General features: G+C 38.8%; 1 protein-coding gene across 1 annotated transcript in view; it reads left to right on the plus strand.

Moving 5' to 3' along the window:
• LOC126251888 (hemocytin) overlaps positions 1 to 16,456 on the plus strand; it is a 541,167-nt gene that overhangs the window by 335,777 nt on the left and 188,934 nt on the right. The window lies entirely within an intron of this gene.

Raw genomic sequence — 16,456 nt, forward strand, 5'->3', positions numbered from 1 at the left:
CACTTTTTAACTCACTGACTATCTCACATGCACTTTGTCATCAATGAAACATAAATTCACTACAGGTGATCTTTATTTTATGAGCTTGGTTTAACACTGACCCATGAAGTCACACAAAAGAGAACAGTGTTGGATTTATATATGATTTGTTTGCAGTCTTAATAACTTATACGTGGTAAATTGTTTGCAAGGTTCCGTCAATTTTTTTTAGATCTTTAGTTTATTTGTGCAATAGGTAATTACATTATTTAATTGAGTTTTTCCCATGATGTGATAATGATGTGCTTCTATCTAGTATTAATTCAGTTTCATATCAGTTCCCAACAAAAGATCTGTATTCTTCTGCAGATTTTTTTAATTTTTGTTTTTACTTCCCTTCTTTCCACATATTCAATAATTAGATTCTGAAAATGCTAACCTAGATGAGAGTGAGTTTGTGTCAGGCATGTGTCTTGATTTATCAAAAGCTTTTGACATCATTGACCATAATGCCCTATTACAGAATCTTGACCAATTAGGAATTAGACGTATATCCAATGAGTGACTCAGGACACACACCTATGTGGATGTAAACAGGTGGTTGAAGTGCAATGTACTGACCATAACAAAATCAGCTACAACTATTCAGAATATGAAAATGTGAAACACAGTGTTCCTCAAGGATAAGTATTAGGGCCAATTCTGTTTCTCCTCTATGTCAGTGACCTTATATACAACATGTATTGCCAAACTACCCTCCAATTTGCAGATGATACTAGCTTCTTTATTAGTGGGAAAACAGAAGAAAAACTAAAAGAGTCTGCTATCCAAACAATGAACAACATAGAACAGTGGTTCAGCTATAACAAGCTAATTATAAACAAAGGAAATACATGAACTTCTACAATCTATAAGGAAGGTACCACCCAAATATACAAATCGAACTAAGGGACAGAGTTCTTGACAGTGTTGACAGCACAAAATTTCCGGGACTCTGGCTCCAGAACAACACAAAATGAGAGGCACACGTTGAATATCTACAAAGAAAACTAAGCAAAACATGCTGCATGATGAGGATCTTAAAAAGTTGTTGCAGTAAAGCCAGCCTGTTAAATGTATACTACCCATATGTGATTCTGTAACTAAATATGGCGTGAATCTCCTGGGGCAATACAACAACAAATATGAAACTTTTCAGGATGAAAAAGAGAATATTAAGAATTATTAAAGTGGTAAACAATAGCAAATCATGCAGACCCATATTTTAAAAAATGTCAATTCTTCCTCTTCCTTGCATTTTTATCTATGAAACGTTAGTTTTAATAAAACAATATATTGATAGACACCCAGATGTCTTATTAAAAAATGAAGACATACATGCAAACAATACAAAACAAAAATCTGATCTCCATATGAAGCAGGTGAGAACATCATTGTGGCAAAAAAACTCTCTGTATATTGGGATAAAAATTTACAATAATCTTCCTAAAAATATTAAATCAGTAAGTAAACTCAGTAGTTTTAAGACTGAGCTAAAGATATATTTAATCAACTATTTCATTTACAGTCTGACAGAGTACCTAGAAACTAAACAACAAAAATAAATATTTATTTTTATTTATTATTTATTATTTTGAGCTTTTCCTCATTACAGAGGCTTATCTCCAACATAATAATTTACTTGGAAATTACAATACAAACAATAAACGTTCTTAAACTATAATCTCAAAATATTTCTCCAGGTGTTTCGATCTTGTGTATCTTCCAATTTACTTGGAAATTACAATATAAACAATAAACGTTCTTAAACTATAATCTCAAAATATTTCTCCAGGTGTTTCGATCTTGTGTGTCTTCTTCCTCTGTGCCCATTCTCCTCCTTGTGTGCTGTACATTTTGGAGCCAGGTGGTCATAGGTTGTCTTCTTCTTCTCCCCTCCGGTTCCCTCTCCAGTATCAATTTTGGTATTCTGGTTTTCTCCATTCATCGTACATGCCCATACCACTGTAATTTCTTCCTATCCATTACGTCATATATTCTTTCTTTTATTTCCATTCTCCTTATTACTTCGGTGTACCTTATCTTTTCTTTCCTGGAGATTCTTGCCGATCTTCTCCAAAAGTCCATCTCTAGAGCTTGTAATTTTTTAATGTGCTTCGTATTAATTGTCCAGGTCTCCGTTCCATACAGAACCACACTCTCTAATATGGATTTGTATATTGATTTTTTAGTTCTGCTCATTACATTCCTGCTCCATAAGACTGAGTTAAGCATCCCAACTTCCGTCCGCTACTAATTCTTTTATTGATTTCTGACTCTGATTTTCCCTCGATTTCTAAAATGGATCCCAAATAACATCATTATTTAAAATCTATATAGATATTAGCCTTAGAACATGGTCTCGTAAATGTAATAGTGTGGGATTAGAAATAAGAGATGGAGTTTACCTACATCATTTATTATTTGCTGATGATCAAGTAGTCGTAGCACAAGGTGGGGAGGATGCTAACTATATGTGCAATCAACTAGCAGTAGCATACAAAACTTGGGGTTTGAAGATTAATTACCAAAAAACAGAATACTTGACTAATGATTCATATGAGCTATACAAAAATAAATATGCATTATGAATATTCTACTTTATATGTTGTGTCTAATGTTTGTTGTAAATGTGATTCTCTGCTAAATTACTTAAGTATCTAGTCCCTAGGTACGCAGTACAAACTATACTTTATGTTGTAAAGACTTAACCATGTCCACTATCCTTGTATATATTCTATACATGTAGGATTAGAAGGACTAAATAAATACAAGGAGCAATCTATGATTGTGGGACATGTGATCAGCATATCACCAATCTCTCTTACCATTATTGGCAATAGATGAATCCTGGTGATTGCTGGTGCTGCTTTATTCAGGCATCATGTTACACATTCATTCACCAAATTCCATAAAGAAGGGGGGCCTTTGGGGATGTGAAATTAGTTAAGGCATCTATTCATAAAAGATAAGCAAATCAAATCTACAGAAGAATGCTGAAGATTATATGGGTAGATCATGTAACTAATGAGGAGGGTCTGAACAGAGGTGGGGAAAAGAGAAATTTGTGTTACAATTTGACTAGAAGAAGGGATTGGTTGGTAGGACATATTATGAGGCATCAAGGGATCACCAGTTTAGTACTGGAGGGAAGTGAGTGTGTGTGTGTGGGGAGGGGAAGGGGGTAGGGGGGGGGGGGGGTAAAACTCATAGAGGGAGACCAAGAGATGAATACACTAAGCAGATTCAGAAGGATGTAGGTTACAGTAATTACTGGGAGATGAAGAGGCTTGCACAGGATAGAGTAGCATGGAAGAGGCTTATACAGGATAGAGTATTGTATTGTATTTGTATTTATTTATTTATCCTGTGGATCACATATTGTACAAAGTACACATGATATAGGACAAGTCATTTTTCTTAACAAATATGTAGTTTGGAGGAAAAAAATAGGCAATGGACTGCCATTTAAAAAAATGTACACAAAATTGTTCATTGATGAATATAGTAACTTCACATACAGAGAATACAAACAATTTACATGGGGAACTAAGAAACATGTAGGCAATGTAGTGCTACTTTAAATTTACACAAATAATCACTGAGATTACAGAATAGTGAAAATGTCAACTGGAAACACAACAGAAGGACAATGTCATTTAAAAATTACATTAAACATGAAATTAACATTGAGATTTCACAGACAACTAAGTTTTAATACTAATAGAATGAGTACTTGTACATTCAAAAAGCGAGTTGAAAAATTTTGGGAAGTGAAACTGAAACATAGTTGTGTATAGTAGAAATTAGGTTATTATTTTGCCTACAGAATGTTTTACTCTAATCACAGTATTTTACAAAGGAACTTTATAATTTTTCATTTCCAGGAATTCTTGCACTGAATAGAAACAGTGCTTTGTCAGAAATGCCTTTAGTTTATATTTAAATATTGGATCTGGAGCAGTTTTTATTTGTTATGGAATTTTATTGTGTAATACGACACCCAGATGAGTTATATATTTTTGGTATGATGATGTCCTTGAAAAAATTTGATGGATATTAGATTGCCCTCTGGTATAATGAGCGTGTATATCATTGTTTTGGATTAATTTTCCTGTTCTTGAGAGGTATTCCCTGGTGAATAGGATTGTTTCTTGAATGAATAGGGATGGGATGCTTAGAACATTAAGTTTTATAAATTGACATTTACAGGATTCCAGCTTTTTGAGGCCACAGATTATCCTCAGTGCTCTTTTTTGTAGTTTAAATATATTTGTGCTGTGAGTTGAATTTCCCCAAAAGATGATTCCATAGCGGAGCAATGAGTGGAACTGCGCATGGTATGCTTGCATTAGTGTGGATTTACTTGTAGTAGATTTTAGTATTCTTAGCCCATAGCACAATGATGAGAGTTTCTTTGATAAGTTGTTTATATGTGTGTCCCATTTTAAATTTTGTTGGACCCACAGACCCAAAAATTTTGTTGCATTTACATTTTCAATTTTATCATTATTTAACTTTACTTTGATAGTTTTTTGACTGGATGTGGGAATTAGATGGAAGTTGATACATACAGTTTTCCCACTATTAATAATTAGGCCATTTTTGTTAAACCACTCAGAAAGTTTTTTCATAGAGTTATCAGATATTGTCTGAAGGGATTCAGGGCTAGATCCTGTCAACACTATGCTTGTATCATCAGCAAACAAGATAGTTTTTTGTGGGCTCATACATTCAACAAGATCATCTATGTAAATGAGGAAAAGTAATGGCCCTAGAACAGAACCCTGGGGAACACCATATCTTATTGTTCTTTCCTCCGAGAGGAAAACTGTGTTATTTATTTTATTCTATACATTAATATCGTATTGAAGTGATACCTTCTGTCTGTGGTTTTGTAGGTAAGAGCATAGCCAGTTGTGAGCCACACCTCTTATTCCTCTTCTTTCCAATTTAGCAAGCAGTATTTTATGATCTAGTACGTCAAAGGCTTTAGAGAGATCTAAGAAAATACCTGCAGCTATATTATGTTGGTCAATTGATTTCAGTATGTGGTCCAACAGTTCAAAAATTGCTGTCTGGGTGGATAAAGATTTACTAAAACCATGTTGTTGAATGTTGATTGGTGCGTGGTTTTTTATGAAATTTATAAGCCTGTCATAAAAAAGTTTTTCCAGGATTTTTGAAAAGATGCTTAATATGGATAATGGTCTATAATTTGACACTAAATCAGGGGAGCCTTTCTTTAGTAATAGTGAGACTTTAGCTATTTTGAGAGTATCTGGAAAAATGCCAGTTTTTAATGATTGGTTGTAGATGGTTGATAATGGCTTTACTATATGGGGAGCACATACCTTTAATATGAGGTCAGGTACTTCATCATAGCCACTAGAGATTTTATTGTGTAACAATTTTATTATGTTCATAATTTCATCAGGGTTTGTTTCATAAACAAACATTGTAGCATTAGTGCTGTTTGACATATTGGTGGAATTGAAGAACGATACCTTGCAGTTTGCCTGAATGAGATCTTCTGCTAGTGAGGTGAAATATTCATTGAACTTGTTTACAACTGTGTATGGATCTGTGACCTTAGTGTCATTAAGTGTTAGAGAAATGTTTTCCTTTTTAGGTGTTGAACTACAAGTTTCTTTTTTAATAACTTTCCACACAGCTTTCATTTTGTTTGAAGAGTTTCTTATGAAATTGTCATTCCATAAAAGTTTTGCCTGTCTAATCACTCTAAGATAAGTTTTTTGTAGGCTTTACAATAGTCAGAAAATTCTTCAGTGACTATGTATTTTTTGGAGCAATATTGGAGAAATCTATTTCTCTCACTAGAAATTTTGATTCCGTTTGTTACCCACGACTTTCTATTTTGATTGCTTGAAGTTTTTGTTTCAAAAGGAAATGCTGTATTAAAGTAATAAAGGAAGGTGTTATGGAAGCTTAAGAACATATTATCAACAGTTGTTTGCATGTAAACACTGTCCCAATTTTCCTTATCTAATAGGAAGTTAAAAATCCTAATATTGCCGTCTGAAAAGTTTCTTCTTTGAAATACTTTTTTGGGGCTGATTTTACTATTTTCCATGTCAACGCTCAGTAGCTGAGCATCATGGTCACTGTATCCCATGCTCAGTACTTCGCCAGTGAATTTGTAACCAGTATCAGTTATGAAGATCTGATCAATTATTGAATCAGTATGCTCTGTTGATCTTGTTGGAGAGTGTATTGTGGGGATCATATTAAAGGATTTGGTCATGTTTAACAAATAAAGTTTAGCATTACTGTTTTTTGATAAATCAATGTTAAAATCACCACAAGGTATTATTCTCATATTTAATGAGCTGACACTATTCAGCAGAACTTCTAATTTGGTCATAAAATTTGGAATATTACTACTTGGTGCTCTGTATACATTTATAATTATATAGTTTAGTTCAGGCAGCTTAACCATAGAAAGCTCAAATTCCTTATCTTCAGATAATGCAATCTGTTCATTTAGGCCTACCTCACTGAATTTTATCTGGTCCTTTACAAATATAGCAGTACCGCCATGTGTGGAGAAATTCCTACAATAGAAGCTTGTTAATGAGTACCTTGGAATAGAGGTTGACTGAATTTCTTCTTTAGACAGCCAGTGTTCGGTAATACATATTACATCTGGATTTATTTGAGACTGAAGTAACGCTTCCAGCATTTGAATCTTATTTCTGAATGACTGGACATTATGGTGTAATACAAGAAATGATGGACTTTGTGACTTTTCAGTTAAGGGTTTAATTAATTTCTTTTCTAAAGGTATTTCTGACACAGCAGTTACCCTAAAAAATTGGCCGATATTTTATTTTTGTGTGTGGCTTCTTGCACGCAATTTTCAGTAGCAGATATGGTTTTGAGTGGTTGACACAGTTCTGCTTCCATCAAAGCTTCTGTTTTTGGCCTAAACCATTTTGTAATTTGTGGTTGTTTGGTGATCTTGATACTTCGGGGCTGATTTCTTCAGGATATGATTTCGGAGTTTTTCTACTATTTGGTCTTTTCCTAACATATTTAAATGTAGTCCATGAGCTGTATGAAATCTTCTTCCTAAATTGTATGTATCAATCATCTCTACGTTATGAAATGTAGAACATATTTCTGATATCAGTTTGTTTGCAATGCAAATTTCTTGGTTGACACAGAACCAGGAAGGCAAATCATAACGATGAGGAATGTTAACAACGAGTACATTTGTATGTAATAGGTTGTTTAAGCATTCCTTCATTTCTTTTGCAAACCCTTTTGTTTGATTCCTACATATATTGTTTGAACCACCTAGATGCACGACAAAATCACAATTACTTAAGTGAGATACATCAGTAGAGTTTGTTAGTGTATTTACCTCACAAAACTGCGCTCCTGGCTTCACAAAACCTGTTACCATTAAATTACATTTATCTTTCAATAGTGCTGAAATTCCACGTCCATGACTGTCACCAAGCACACAAATTTTTTTGTTCCTCACAGTTTTGGGGCTAGAAGGTTTTGAAACGTGTTTTTGCTGTGTAGATATATTCTGTTTTTGCACATTCGGTAACCTTTTTTGATAACTATGAACCTGTGTTAACTTTGCGGTCTTGGGAGCAAATTTATTGTATGTAGCAGAAGTTTGTTTTTCACAATGACCATCGTTTTGTAGTAGGATAGCGAATTTGTTTTTTTGAGCTATTTCTGAAGAAGAAACACTATTTACGATATCTGCACACTTTATTTTACACAGACTCTGTTGTGTAGGTTCCACATTTTGCTTAATAACAGGCTTTTCTTTCAGATGGTGCATGATTTGATCTTTTGTAGATAGGCCTACCATTTTTTGGAGCACGGCAGGAGAATTTATTACTAAAGCTGACGAAATGATTGTGCTATGGTTAGCGTTACCGGTACACCCAGAATGTGTTGGAAAACTTGAAATGGCGACGGAGTCATCGGTTACTGTGTACACTTTATTTCTGTCGAATTCACTTATGCCCTGCTCGGCGGTTTTTAGTTTTCCATGATCATTTTCAAGACATTTGATTCTATCAGATAACACTCTGTTTTCTGCCAAGGATCTGCGCACAATTTCTTGCAACGAATTAATAGTTTCAACTAGTTTTGCTTTGTCAGGATGGACTTCACATGTTACACACTTACATTTTGATTTGGATGATTTTTCACTGCAGGTTTTTTGCGTGGCACTAGACTTGAAACTTTGCGAAGCACTTTTGTTGATCATCTTCTTGCTATTGATGCCGGATAACATTTGAAAATTCGAAATAACTGGAGGCACAAATTCACTAAACTTCTCAATCGCCGCCATCTAGCATGGAGAGCTGCAGCAAACCAGCCTTTTGACTGAAGACCACGACAACAACAACAAGCAAATCATAAAAACTTAATTTGTGTACTATATTAACAATAGACTATCCATCAACTCCTTAGTTATATCCATGTTTATGACCGCTAAATTTAATCAAGGAAATTTGCTATGTGATTCTACTAATTCAGATAATTTGTGAAAAGAATGGCTAATGAAGTATGTTTTCAATTTTGTTTTGAACTGGTTGGGGTTTACAATCTCTTGCTTTGTGTTAAATGGGAAGTTGTTAAGTTGCTGAATAATCTGCACTGGGTTACACAACTTGCCTCTGAGACCTACACAATGAGGCAAATGCTACATAAAAGTTATTTTTGGCTCTTTTTTTTTATTGTGTACATCAAAATTCAGCTGAAACTCTTTTTCATTGTTACCAACAAAAACCATTAAGGAGCAAATATATTAGAAAGTGAGTGTGGGAAGTCCAAGATCCTTAAAAAGACTACTTTAAGATGTATTGTTATCTGCTTTACATAACATTCTTCCTGCCTGTTTATGTTGAACAAACACTTTACTTACTTTAGGTGTACTTCCCCAGAAGATAATTCCATGAGAAAACATGTGTAAAATAAACCAAAACTCTTTTCTATGGGTCAATACAATGGGAAATGCTTATAACAGCAAAACATGCTGAACTGAGATGCTTAGTTCATTTATTTATATGTTAGCTCTGTTTTAACTTGTTTATCCAGCTGGGCACCAGGGAATTTCACAGAGGATGTTTTATTTAGTGCATCAGCATTGGTGTACGATTCTGGTGCTAGCTGGCTATTTTTGTTTGAAATTGTATAGCATGAGGCTTTGTGTGATTAAGACTTAAATTGGTGGATCTGAAGCATTTGTAGGCTTACTAAACTACCATCTGAGTTGTGTTTTGTAAATCTGAGTTTGCACCTGTGATTAGTATCCTTGTGTCATAATCAAAAATTACAGCTTTTTAATTAAAGTCATTGGAAGATTGTTTATGTAATTTAAGGACAAGAGTGAACCCAGTAGCGATCCTTGTAGGATCCTACATCTTGTATTCTCACATTGTGAGGTCAGCTCTATACCTGTGACAGTCTGGCAATGTTTCTATACCTGTGACAGTCTGGCAGTGTAAACCTCTACTTTCTGCCATGAATGTAAAATTCCATCCATACATGCAAGTCTGTAACTAGACACAATTCACAACACTCTTGTTTGCCAATCATAATTTTCTGATCCACATAGTCAAAGGCATTGTCAAGATCACAAAATGTCAGAGACATAGTTCAAACTAAACTTCCCCTTGGACTCTATTCATCTTACAGACTAATAATGTAAGGAAAATATAGACTCATATTTGCCATAAAGATGATATGTTGAGTTGCAGACAGGTGCAATTAAAAGACACTTACACATTAGTTTTGGTTGGTTGGTTGTTTGGGGGAAGGAGACCAGACAGCATGGTCATCGGTCTCATCGGATTAGGGAAGGACGGGGAAGGAAGTCGGCCGTGCCCTTTGAAAGGAACCATCCCGGCATTTGCCTGGAGCGATTTAGGGAAATCGTGGAAAACCTAAATCAGGATGGCCGGACGCGGGATTGAACCGTCGTCCTCCCGAATGCGAGTCCAGTGTCTAACCACTGCGCCACCTCGCTCGGTCCATTAGTTTTGGCTGCAGCCTTCATCAGAAAAAGAACAAGAAAGAGAAACTTACACACATTCATTCATACAGCCAAGCACACCTCACTCACACATAACCATCATCTCTAGTAGATCAGAGGAGGAGGAGGAGGAGGAGGGGGAATGGAAATGGAGCGAAAAAGAAAGGAGCATGGGAAGGTGGACAAGTGTGTTGGCAGAGGGTGGTACACTAATATGGTGGGAGGTGAGAATATGGCGGATATGACAGGACGGAGGGGTGTAAACTGATAGGTGGAGGGTGTGTGGACAATATACCACAGGTTGACATCAACTGTAATGATTCCAGGAGCAGAGAGTGTGTTATAAGGCTATATCCCATTTTCGCACTTCAGAAAAGCTGTTGCTGAAGGGGAGAATCCAGATGGCTCTGGTAGTGAAGCAGCCATGGAAATCAAGCATGTTATGTTCAGCTGCATGTAGTTCCATGGGTAGTCTACTCTGCTCTTGGCCACAGTTTAGAGGTTGCCTTTCATCCTGGTTGACAGCTGGTTGGTAGCCATACTAATATAAACATCTGTGCAGTGATTGCAGCAGAGCTGTTATGTGGCATGGCTGCTTTCACAGGTGGCGTCGCCTCTGATTGCTAGGATGAGCCTGTGACAAGACTAGAACAGGAAGTGCTGAGAATGTGGGTTGGGCAGTTCTTGCACCTGGGTCTTCACAGGGATATGGTCCTTGCGGCAAGTGGTTGGGATTGGAAGTGGCATAGGGATGGACTAGGATTTTGTGGAGGTTTTGTAGGCAATGAAATACCATTTTAGAAGGGGTAGGAAAGGTCTTGGGTAGGATGTCCCTCATTTCATGGCACGATGATAAGTAATCAAAGCCCTGACAGAGGATGTGGTTCAGTTGTTCCAGTCTGGGTTGGTACTGGCTGATGAACTGGCACTCCTTTATGGCTGGTTCTTGGGGCGGTGGGATTTGAGATGTGAAGGGAAATGGCATGGGAGATCTGTTTGTGGACTAAGTCTGGGGTATAGTTCCTGCCTGTGAAGGCGTTGGTGAGACCTTCAGCATACTGGGCAGGGGTGTTCTTGTCCCTGCAGATACTCTGCTCCAAGCTGGCCAGGTTGTAAGGGAGGTGTAAAGGGGGGGGGGGGGACTTTTTGGGGTGGAAGGAATGACAGTTGTTACAATGCAGGTATTATTAGTGATTGGTGGGTTTAATATGGTCAGAGGTGTGGATCGAGCTGTCAGAGAGGTCAGGAAGCTGGCATGCTGAGTTGAAGAGGACCAGATGAAGCAGATGAGAGAGAAGGTGTTGAGGTTGTGAAGGAATGAAGATATATGTCTTTGCTCTGAGTCATCAGTGAACTTGAGTCAGATTTTGGGAGGCCAGGAAGGTCTCCTCTAGATAACACATAAACAGGTTTGCGTTGGAGGGCACTATGCGGGTGCCCATGGCTGTGTCGCTAAACTGTGACCAAGAGCAAAGTAGATCACCCTGTGGCACAACATGCAGCTGAACATAAGGTGCTTTATTTCAATGGCTGCTTCAGTACCCAAGCAATCTGGATTGTCCACCACCAGCTTTTCTGAACTGCTCCCAAAATTATCCCAGCCTCAACCTGTGGTGGTATACTATCACCACACCCTCCACCTAACACTTCCCACACCCTCTGTCATATGACCCCCACCTTATTCTTGTCTCCCACCCTCTTTGTGTGTCACCCTCTACAGACACACCTGCCCATCTTTACCCACTCCTTTCCTTTTTCGCTCTGTTCTCCCTCTCAAACTCCCGGCCCCACAGCCTACCAACACTGCACCTGTTGGCAGTCCAGTACCTGCTCACTCTGCCAGACAGCACTCTTCCATCCTCTCACCCTTATACTTCTGTTCCTTTGCCTTCCCCGCCCCCTCCAGGTTGCTGCTTCCATTCCACATGACAGCTGCGTTCTGGTTTGAGATGCTGGAGATGACAATCATGTGTGAGTGAGGTGTGCTTGCTTGTGTAAATAAAAATGTGTGTGTGTGTGTGTGTGTGTGTGTGTGTATGTGTGTTTGTGTTTGTGTTTGTTTCTCTTTCTTTCTCTTTCTGATGAAGGCTGTTGTGGAAAGCTAATGTGTAAGTGTCTAACTGTGCCTGTCTGCAACTTAACATGTTGTCTTTATGGTAAGTAGCAGTCTATCTTTTCCTTACATTGTTGATATTCTATCCCGAGTTTCAATTGTTTCATCTTACAGATTATACACTTCTAAAAGTTGATTGCATACCTCATTGTAGCAGTGGTGGAGTTTTATATGTTTGCTGTGATTTAAAACTGAAGATAGTAAGTATGTCAGATGCAAATGGTGAAAGAGGAGCAGACTTCTGGTTTCTCAAAATAAATGTATGTAGTCATAAAATTTTAGTCAGAGCAATGTATAAACCATCCAGAATCACTGTGGTATCACCCTTCCAATCAGCCTTGTCCTTGCTAGTGTCACAGTTCAAATATGTAATCATTATGGGAGACACAAATACAGACGTGCAGCAAAACTCTCATTTTGCATGGAATATAAGATGACTCTAATGATGTGCATGTTACACCTCTGGATCACATACCTACACCCTAATTGATATAGCTGCAATAAAGAGGCCACATAAAGTGATTTGTGTCAGTCAGACTTCTCATCCAGGCCTTTTTACCCATGAAACCATATTTTTAATGTACTCCACACAGACAACCAGAGAAAAACCTAACCTACTTCCCTATAGAAACTTAAAATACACTCCTGGAAATTGAAATAAGAACACCGTGAATTCATTGTCCCAGGAAGGGGAAACTTTATTGACACATTCCTGGGGTCAGATACATCACATGATCACACTGACAGAACCACAGGCACATAGACACAGGCAACAGAGCATGCACAATGTCGGCACTAGTACAGTGTATATCCACCTTTCGCAGCAATGCAGGCTGCTATTCTCCCATGAAGACGATCGTAGAGATGCTGGATGTAGTCCTGTGGAACGGCTTGCCATGCCATTTCCACCTGGCGCCTCAGTTGGACCAGCGTTCGTGCTGGACGTGCAGACCGCGTGAGACGACGCTTCATCCAGTCCCAAACATGCTCAATGGGGGACAGATCCGGAGATCTTGCTGGCCAGGGTAGTTGACTTACACCTTCTAGAGCACGTTGGGTGGCACGGGATACATGCGGACGTGCATTGTCCTGTTGGAACAGCAAGTTCCCTTGCCGGTCTGGGAATGGTAGAACGATGGGTTCGATGACGGTTTGGATGTACCGTGCACTATTCAGTGTCCCCTCGACGATCACCAGTGTGTACGGCCAGTGTAGGAGATCGCTCCCCACACCATGATGCCGGGTGTTGGCCCTGTGTGCCTCGGTCGTATGCAGTCCTGATTGTGGCGCTCACCTGCACGGCGCCAAACACGCATACGACCATCATTGGCACCAAGGCAGAAGCGACTCTCATCGCTGAAGACGACACGTCTCCATTCGTCCCTCCATTCACGCCTGTCGCGACACCACTGGAGGCGGGCTGCACGATGTTGGGGCGTGAGCGGAAGACGGCCTAACGGTGTGCGGGACCGTAGCCCAGCTTCATGGAGACGGTTGTGAATGGTCCTCGCCGATACCCCAGGAGCAACAGTGTCCCTAATTTGCTGGGAAGTGGTGGTGCGGTCCCCTACGGCACTGCGTAGGATCCTACGGTCTTGGCGTGCATCCGTGCGTCGCTGCGGTCCGGTCCCAGGTCGACGGGCACATGCACCTTCCGCCGACCACTGGCGACAACATCGATGTACTGTGGAGACCTCACGCCCCACGTGTTGAGCAATTCGGCGGTACGTCCACCCGGCCTCCCGCATGCCCACTATACGGTTCACGTCCACGCTGTCGCGGCATGCTACCAGTGTTAAAGACTGCGATGGAGCTCCATATGCCATGGCAAACTGGCTGACACTGAAGGCGGCGGTGCACAAATGCTGCGCAGCTAGCGCCATTCGACGGTCAACACCGCGGGTCCTGGTGTGTCCGCTGTGCCGTGCGTGTGATCATTGCTTGTACAGCCCTCTCGCAGTGTCCGGAGCAAGTATGGTGGGTCTGACACACCGGTGTCAATGTGTTCTTTTTTCCATTTCCAGGAGTGTATATTAACCATGATGCCCTACCAAAGAACTATGTAGGTTTGATATTCAATGGCAGGATGTAAGCTATAATCTGACCTTAAGTGCTAAAGTCCAGGAATTCAGTAGCAGACATATCGCACTTTATGAAAAACATGGCCTTCCACATTCTGTTAAAGTAAAGAAAGCTACCGGTCCATGGCTGACTATGGAATTATGCCAAATTAATAAATGAGATTCTCCACATAGACGGTTCATATGAAATTTAACATCTGAATTTTATTAAGTATACAGGAAGCTGTGGAACAAACAAAGTAAAATCTGCACAGCACCAAAGTCAGGCATTCCTGCTATGTTGTACACAGTGAGTCAAATACTGTAGCTCTGTGAAAAAACAATATATCTCTGATTTAGGAAAGGCAAAATGTGATCCTGCTTTTCAGGCTGCTATAGAGAAATTAAATGATTTTCTCTGAACTGCAGTCAGCTCTCAAGTTACAATAAATTTTCACACACTACATAGCAATTTCCTGACAGGTACGATTTTCTAAAAAGTTGTTTCTACACGCCCAGTACATAAAGCAGTCATGATAATCCGGTCTGAGGCAGTAGGTAATGATGGAATGAGTATAAATATGATAAAAAGTGCTGCTGATATTGTAATTTCAGTTCTCACAGACATCTTATGTCTCTCTGTTATTAGTGGTGCATATACTATTGAGTAGGAGCAAACTGTTATGCAACCGATACTAATGAATAATCACCCATAATCACTAGGCAAGTATAGGCTGAACTACATGTCACTCACAGTAGGTAAAGCCTTAGAGTTTATTGGTAATGAACAACTGATGGATACCCTGAAACTTGTACTATCCTGTATAAATATCAATGAGGCTTCCAAAAACATGATAGCACCTCAACTTCATTAATTAAAGTGACTGCCAACATCAAACATGCCATGAATGAGTGTGGTGAAGCAAGCATTGTAACACTGCTCGATTTCAATAAGGTTTCTGACACTGCTGATTTCAATATATTATCTGTGAAGATGAAACAACAAAATTTCTCAAACTGCAGTATTGCGCTTCAAAGGAAAATGAATGAAGATTAAAGCTTAACATATCCTGTCAAGAGTGAGATTGTTAGAGATGGAGCACAAGCTTGGATTAGAGAAGGATGGTAAGGGAATCAGTCATGTCCTTGTCTCTGTTAGAGAAGTCATCATGGGAACATGCGCTCACTGTAGTCACCCAAGGTTCTGTCCCAAGCTGATTGCCTTTTGTACTATATATAAATGATATTTCATCTGTGCTACATGTTTATAGCTACCACTTATATGCTGATGACATTCAGTTGTATCTAAGCACCAGCCTGTTGTAATCCTGACTTTAGAACCAGCAGCATCTACTGAACACATAAACTTCTGTAGCAACAGATTAAAATTTGATCATTGCTCCAGGACACCAAATAGTAATAGTTTTTAATGGACATTAATAATAGCCAAAGTTCCAGATAGAAATTTATATGTGATAGTTCATGATTGAAACTGATATAATTCCAATCATTACTGATTCACTGTGCACATCTATTCTGTGTATGATAGTAAGTAAAGTTCCTTTAAGCTTAGCAATGATGGGAATAACACATTCATAAGTTGAAGCACTTCAAACCTAAATTAGTCAGGGTAAATCACAGTGCTGGTCGTAGTTCTTTGATAGAGACAAAGCCAGATAATAGCAGCTACAAAAGAATTCGCTCCTGAGAGGCCTTTTGTTTGTCTGCTATGGAACTTCACATGACTGTTGTTCCCACAGCACTGCCTTTGTCTGACGTGTGTGATGTTACACATATTATTATGTCCATATTTACTGCACAGCATGAAGTACATTTCTACTGCTGTATCAAGTGTGAATGATCACCTTCATCTGACATTGTGGTGCATGCAGAATCAAGGTCTTAAACTAAACTGAGCATCAATGAGCGGCAGAAGCATTTGTGAGAGATGCTGTGAGAGACTTGTCAGCCTACATATCTCCCCTGTTAAGTGAAATAAGTGAATGCAAAATCACCCAAAATATTTAAAAACTATTAATAATTAAATTATTGTCTTCTGTAGTGTTTTAAAACCCAACTTACAGTCTCCAAACAACTTAAGAACTGAAAATTCTTGGCAATACAAAACTGCAGTGGACCAAGACATGAACCAGGAGATTTTGCCTTCCGTGAATAAATGCTCTACTGACTTACCTATACATGTAAATACACAGCCTGCACTCACGGCATCACTTA

The sequence above is a fragment of the Schistocerca nitens genome, chromosome 4 (genome assembly GCF_023898315.1).
Source record: "Schistocerca nitens isolate TAMUIC-IGC-003100 chromosome 4, iqSchNite1.1, whole genome shotgun sequence".
Lineage (NCBI taxonomy): Eukaryota > Metazoa > Arthropoda > Insecta > Orthoptera > Acrididae > Schistocerca > Schistocerca nitens.